General features: G+C 49.1%; 1 long non-coding RNA gene across 1 annotated transcript; it reads right to left on the bottom strand.

Moving 5' to 3' along the window:
- Positions 1 to 1497: 1497 nt before the first annotated feature.
- On the bottom strand, positions 1498 to 4051 carry LOC142930819 (uncharacterized). Its single transcript, XR_012946793.1, has 2 exons — positions 3370 to 4051; positions 1498 to 3171 (listed from the first exon to the last, which is right to left on the bottom strand). It is a non-coding gene; the product is annotated as an uncharacterized LOC142930819 (long non-coding RNA).
- Positions 4052 to 7270: the final 3219 nt, after the last annotated feature.

Here is a 7270-nt window from a genome sequence, read left to right as displayed (position 1 = left end):
AGAAAAATCATTGAATGTTGAAGTATAAAACTCTGCAATGTTAATTTAATGCTGAGGGTGTTGACAAGAAAAGTAGCGGATGTGTGGGGTTGAAATTGTCAACTCGTGTCCACACTGCATCGTGCGGCAGGTTTCTGACAGCAGCAGCATCGCCACGACGCTCTCATTGCCGCTTGGTGAATATCTGTGGCGGGTTCCTTTTCGTTTTTTATTCATTGAATGAGGACGTCACCCTCCCTGCACCTGGCCACCCACTTGTGTTGTTTGTGTGCCTTCAGGTGTCACTGCAGAGCTATTGCAGAGGGATGCTGCGATTATACTGGCGTGGGGCTCAGCATAGACGGCGGCCCTCTGTCAATCCACAGCGGAGGTAAGAGCCCCCCACTCTGTGTCAGTTAATGGGGGGTTGGGGGTGTTTGATCATACTTCACCACGCTGGTCAGTATGAGTTGGTGTGAAGGTGAGGCAGCCCAGAGATCTGTTCAGATGTCACTCAGCACCGACGTTAGCCGTGGCCGGGAATCGAACTTAGCTGGCAGTGGTCAGTGTGCGCTAACGGCCGGGCCACCGCTTCACGGGTGAACGGGTTGATTAGGTGAGACGATGGCGTTGCGTTTCATATCAGTGGCTACTCCTCCACGTGGCTGGGCGATTGAGTAATCACACCCACAGCAGTGTCCCAGTGTACCGGCACCCCCCCAGTGCTGGAGTCAACATTCTCTGGGCCCCGTTTTTCTTCACACGCCGCCCTGCATTTGAGCCCAGCAAGAAGCATGTCCCCATCGAACGCGTTACGGTCAAATGTTGTAAGCGGCAGGTAAATCTAACTTTATATTTGACGACCTTCTCTTCCAAGCCGTTCTGGCCAGTGTGGAGGAGTAGGCCAATGACCCTCGAAGGGGCTCTCTGGAGCTCCCGCTCGTGGAGGCCCCATTTGCCGGCAGTGGCGTGAACAACCGCAGGGGCTGTACCATTACCTTTTATCCACTTTTTATATTCAACATTTAATTAATTAGGCCAGCAACGTGGTCTTGACCTCTTCCCCACAAACATTTCTGTGGCAACGCTGTCGTGGTCGGTGCTGTGAGGGAGAGGGCCAATTCCAATTGGCCCTTTCCCCTTATGGCGTCTGTGACCATCACAGCAGCTAAATGAGGGCTCTGGACGGGTGCGAGGGGCTGCTAACCCCTCCACCTTCAATTAACTACCACTAAACTACGACCGAACAATGTAATTATATATACACACACACGCATTCACACACACAAACACGTACACACCCATCAACACACAGACATACAAAGACAAAGATCCCCCGTATAGCCAAAACAAGCTGTTTGGGCAAGTGCTGTTAGCGAGCACATGCACCTGCATACACACATACATACACACATAAACACACGTAAACAAAGAGAAACACACACATACACCCACACACAAAGACACATACACACACATACACTGCGATGGCAAAGTAAGAAATGGAAGCGAGACCAGTTTTGTCACGACAAGTATATATTGATGTCAAGTGCAAATACAAAACGAGGTAGACAAAATCTCTGGAAAACATTAATCTGGCTTTCCCTTCCCACACTTTGAGCTGCTTTTGTACAAACGATAAAAACCCCGAGGAGACCGAAGTGTCACCGATCTACATTCACGAGTTCAGAAACCGCTGTTTCTGGAGGCATCATGGAAGATGGAAATAAAGTGCTTGGCGAAGTTCATCATTTAGCCGTACATTTCACGTGGTAACGGCTTGGCGCTACGGTTAGCGTGTCCATTGAAATGTGCACGCCCCGTACGTAAAAAAGTAACAAATATGTAGTTTACAAAATGCCGACGTATTCACAGTTCCAAAAATAAGTAAATACTTTGCAACAGCGGTGACTTTTTAAATCCCCGACACAACGCAAAATAAATGCCCCGCATTTTAAATGAACAGAGACAAGAACCTATATAAATACACCGTTTAAAAATAAATAAATTTATGCAAACCGACACACCTGATGACGACCGTTTGTGTTATGGTCGAAACGTCGTGAGAATTTTTATTGTTTTATATATATTTTATTGTTTCCCTTCAACGTGACTTTACCGAAAGAACTAAGAATATGAATTACTGCAGTCACGAAAGCTTTAAATCTAAATTTAGAGACAAGAACCGTACGGGAATACCTTGCACGACCTCACTGAGAGCGCACTCCGGCCTCGCGTTGCGGAGGACACAACCTCTGTCTTCATTTGTAATGAGACAGTTAATTTTACGGTCACCATCACAATAACGTTCCTGGTGCCATCTCGCTTGACGATTGGCCAGGGAATAAACGGCAACCCCAAGCCATAATGGGTTGGTGCCGCCTGCATGGATCTTGGCTCCTGTTTCCCAGAATGGCTGGCGTGATTTTAAGCGCTTTCGTGCTGGGTTTTTCAAGTCTACGTGGATTAAAACTTGATTTGAAGCTTTCATGACTGCAGGAATTACTCTTTGGTTCTTTCGGTAAAGTCACGTAGAAAGAAAATAAACTAAATAATAGAGTACAACGTTTCGATTGCAACACAAGCAGGGGCTGGTGGTGGAGCCGGCGACGAGTACATTTTGGGGAGCGGGCGACGCCATGGTGAGCCGCTGCCTGGTGCCTTCGTAAAATGTCTCTCAAAATTATTTTGAATTTGAGAGGAAGCAAGAGGTTAGACACGCGATCATGGATTTTAAGCACCGAGTTCTATTGGTGGGGCGAGTGCCAGTTGTTACACCGGTGGTGGATGCTGTGCGACCAGAGTGGCGGTGGCTGTGGTGGGACTGCTGGCGGTGGCTGTGGTGGGACTGGTGGCGGTGGCTGCTGCTGGACTGGCTGCTGTTGGACTGGCTGCTGTTGGACTGGCTGCTGTGGGACACGCGGTGGCAGCAGCTGCTGTGTCGCTGACAGCGGCTTCTTCGAGAGCGGCGGTGGTGGTGGTGGCTGCTGCAGGACCGGCGGTGGTTGCTGGTGGAATGGCAGCGGCTGCTGTGAGATCGGAGTGGTGGTGGTGGCTGCTCTGGGACTAGCGGCAGCGGCTGTTGTGTGTCTGGTGTTGCCGGTAGCTGCTTCTGCTGCTGCTGTTCCTGCCGTGGCCCTTGCAGTTGCTCCGGCAGTTGTTCCTGTTGGGGCGGTTCGACGTCTTGGGTTTCTGCAGGTAAAGAAGATGATGGCGCTAAAGTCCAAACCGCTCGACATTGGGTGAATGAAACAAAACCGGTCTGAAGTATAAACAAGAAGATCGCTGTACTTCACCATTCCCTTAATATAAAACGATGCGCTGTCAGGGTGTACATTCTCCCTGGGCATTTCCACGCACACGGGGCGACGTTTCAAATCCATCCTTTACCTTGCGCGCCGGTGAGGAGAGCTGCCGTACACAGACAGGGTCCGGGGTCTCCCTTCGCCGAGTGGGGCCGCTTGAGGCACAAGCGGGACGTCGCCTTGACGTGCTCCAGCGGGCAGTAGCTGTCCGCTGGCGGCGCGTTCAATTCTGGGGACCTGCATGCACGCACCAACGCGTCGCAAACCGTTAACACCTGCCTTCAAAGGAGACACTGCTGCTCGCACAAGACAATATCTTTCCAGTGAGCTGGTCTGGGGGACGGTTGTAAGTGCAGGTTAAAGTGAAGGGGAGAGAAGGCGACTTACCGAATATAGAAGAGCATGTAGGCCTGCTCGTTCATAACAGCCTTGGTGTCGACGTGCCGCACGATGGAGTCGTTCATACAGCACCATTGTCCATCGCTGATCTGTGCACAGTCACAGCACGGCTACACTTGGTTACAATGTTTACACAACTGCACCCAACCTCCTCCGTTCATTAATAACAAGACACGATACACTCTATACAACAAGTTCGTAAAGAGCATCACCCCATCGTCAGAGCTGCAGAAGGTGCTACGGTTGCTATGATGGTGCTGCAGTGACAGAACGGTCTGCCTGACCATGTCACTGCATCGATGGCCTTGGACCAATTTCATCAGAATCATTATTTGTGCTGAAAGAATTTGATGATCTACGAAGCTCTTTTCAACAGATGTCCAGTAGGGGCGGGTCAAAAAGTTACAACAACAAACAATACAACACCGATTGGAGTGCAAAGTGTAGGAATGCTAAGGAAGTCACTAAATACAAATAAATAAAGTATATACTGTAAGTAGAAATTGCATAAGTACATCAAGATGCAAGAACAGACACAAGACTTCTATTTATTCTTCCCTATTGGACATTTGTAACATTATGGGCGCATTGCAGATGTGCGTTGTTATTGTTTGATGGTAACAAATGTAATTACCTTATTGTAGCAATAATAATGGCCGCTGTTGGAGTCGGCTCCCTTGTGCACCAGCACCGAGTACAGGGAGTAGATTGCGGGCTCGCCCTGAGACATTGAGGTGAAGGGTTGCATGTCCAGGTGCTCCGGGTAGGTGATGTTCTACAGGCAGCGCACAGAGACAAACGTTAGAAGAGGAAACGGCAGGGGTGGTGGGGTGGGCAGCAGAGATGGGCACCATCTAAGTTACACGTCAACGTGATGACGTGATGTCTCGCTCATTTGAGCGTTGAAGACGGTGCTCATCTGTTTCTAGCCCTGAGCAAGTGGTGGAAATTCTACAGTCATATGATGGGGGCCGAGTCTTTCCGTAGCACTTACTCCAACATGGAGAGGCATTTTCTCCAGCGTTGAACTGACAAGGGCTGTAATAAAATAAATTAATTAGAGCGGCGTGGAGGGGCAGAATCGTTACCCGGTTGATCTTGACGCCGTAGAGGTTGTACCGCTTGATGGAGACGGTGAGGACGTTGGGCAGGCGGTGGAGAGCCATCGTCTTCGTCGCTTCCCCCTTGCAACAGCACCTGCACGACAACAACGCCAGCCATCGCACGTGTTCCCCAACTTTTAAACAATAAGTCTACTCACTTTTTGTTGTTTGTTATTTTTTATTCATTTCTTAACATAAAAATTGTTACTTATTTACGTTATATATTGGACGTTATTTTTTATGTATTATTTCTTTTATAGTTTTATTACTATCTTTTAATAGAATTTGATTCAATCATCAGACTTTTTAAGCTACAAATGATTCCAGGGTGTCAACACACGATGCCCACTCACATTCTGCAGGTGTATTCGTCCAGCGTCTCCTTGTTAAAAAACTCCTCAAACGCCTCCACAAGATCTGATGAGTTCTGTTGGCCGACAGAGTGAAAGGCAAATGAGGACTCTAAGAAGCATTCCATGAACATCTGCAGAATTATATTGTGATGGCAATTCGGAAAACCCGCATTTCGTATGAAATTGTACAACCGCTCAAAAAGAGATCACGCACGCTACTGTTAGTGTGTTTGGATGTTAAGTGGCTGGTTTATGTATGTGTGTGTGTGTTATGCATGTTGGCACAGCAGGGGGCACAGGTGGTGCATCGGCCAGTCATCTCACTCAACCCATGGTCTGTCCCGTGACCTGGCAGCGGGCGTTCGACACTTCACGTGGCCTTAAAAGTCACTCAGGCTGGCACAAGCACCGTGGTGACATCACCGCCACTTAGTGGCGAATGGCGGTTGTTGTTCATGTATGTGATGTATGTACATTTAACTTATTCCGCACCGTACGTAGATGTATAACTGTTAAGCGATGGCTTTCTCATTGCTTACATTAATATGGAGTGCAATGTCCAGGCACGTGTCGTAGGTGTCGGAGTGGTTGCAGCACTGCATGCACTCCACTGCAAAACACAAGCACACATTAGGAAGGGACGTCACATGTTACTTAGTCAAACTCAATGCACGCTTCCCACTGACATAGGTAATTGGTACTTTTCACCAACTAATAAAAGGTTATTCCGTGTGGCACGTGCGTGAGAGTGTGTAAACGCTGCAACGTGAGCGCGTCTACACTGTGATGATGCGCTTGCTGCTCACGGTTAACAAGTTGGTAGAGGAGTGCGCACAACTCACCACGTGATCGAAGGTAACCCCCGAAGATCTGGTAAATGAGGGTGGTAGCCTCCGTGTATCTGTCCAGCCTGCCACGTCACAGAGAACGACACCACACGGTGGTTACAGCGGCAGTAGCAGTAGCACCTTTACCGGATGCACACGCGTGTGTGACAGTTACACCATTGCCCGAGCTGTCGATTCACTCTTTCCCTTCAGCACTGCAACGAGTGCTCTGTAGCAACCAAACGTGCTAGCGTCTGCACAGGGCAGCCACATTCACGGCACAGCCACAGAGCTGGGGGCAAGCTGGCAGCCATCACGCGGTGCTGTTGCCCGGCAGTTTTGTAATGCCCAGCGTGCCACGTGCCGCCCGTCAACACGAGCAATGATGTCACGGGGCCACCGCACGTCGAGACATCGACCCCCCGATATTTATCGTCAACGTGAAATGCGCAAACAAAAGATGGCCCACGTCAGGGCCAAGGTGAAAGAACCATGGTGCCAGCTGGGCCGGTCCTCTGCATCTCCCAGGTGTTCACACAAAAGTGTGAGTAGCTTCTCACAGACGTCGAAGGACAATCGTGCAGAAAACCAAGAGGGAGCCGTGAGGTACCGAACTTCAGAACGACTGCCGCAAGTTGACTGGCGCGCGGTACTCACTCGCTGTGGCCATGGAGGCATGAGGCTTGCATGGCATCTACCACGTATCGCAGAAACTCGTGGGCATCTTCCTGTCTCCCAATGCGCAGGTGTTTGGCGATGCCTGCAGAGAAATGGACATGGGAACAAAGTGACAGGTACAGGATCTGATGACATCCTTCAAGAGCTCCCCAACATGTCAAAAGGAGCAGTGCAAAGGACTTGGAACACAGATGGCGAAAGATCGCGGGGATAACTTCTCCTCCGAGTGCAAGTTTTAACGTAGTTGTGGGACTCACGCGTGATGTTTTTAGTGATGACCTTGGGTGTCAGCACTCTCTTTGAGTTGTTGAACGTGTTGACGACGTGACGCTCCATGACGCACATCAGGCAAAAGTCGCTCTGTTGGCCTGCGAACGAGGGCACAATAAAAAAAAGATAAGAGTACAAAGTATTGGTAAGGTTAACAAATCACTTTAAAAAAATCTACATTTAAAACTAAACTTTTTTTTTATTTGACCAGATAAAGCCCACTGAGCTATTAGCTTCTTCAGAAGCGACCTGAACCACAAAGATAGCTCAACGAAGTGGTTTATCAAGTGTGAAATTCATAGCAGCCAAATTAACCGTGACAATAACCTAGCCCATGGGTAAACGAGAGTGCCAGG

The sequence above is a fragment of the Petromyzon marinus genome, chromosome 43 (assembly GCF_048934315.1).
Source record: "Petromyzon marinus isolate PM22_M1 ecotype Great Lakes invasive population chromosome 43, UKy_Petmar_22M1.pri1.0, whole genome shotgun sequence".
In the NCBI taxonomy this organism is placed as follows: Eukaryota; Metazoa; Chordata; class Hyperoartia; order Petromyzontiformes; family Petromyzontidae; genus Petromyzon; species Petromyzon marinus.
This window is presented reverse-complemented; position numbering and strand designations above follow the sequence as displayed.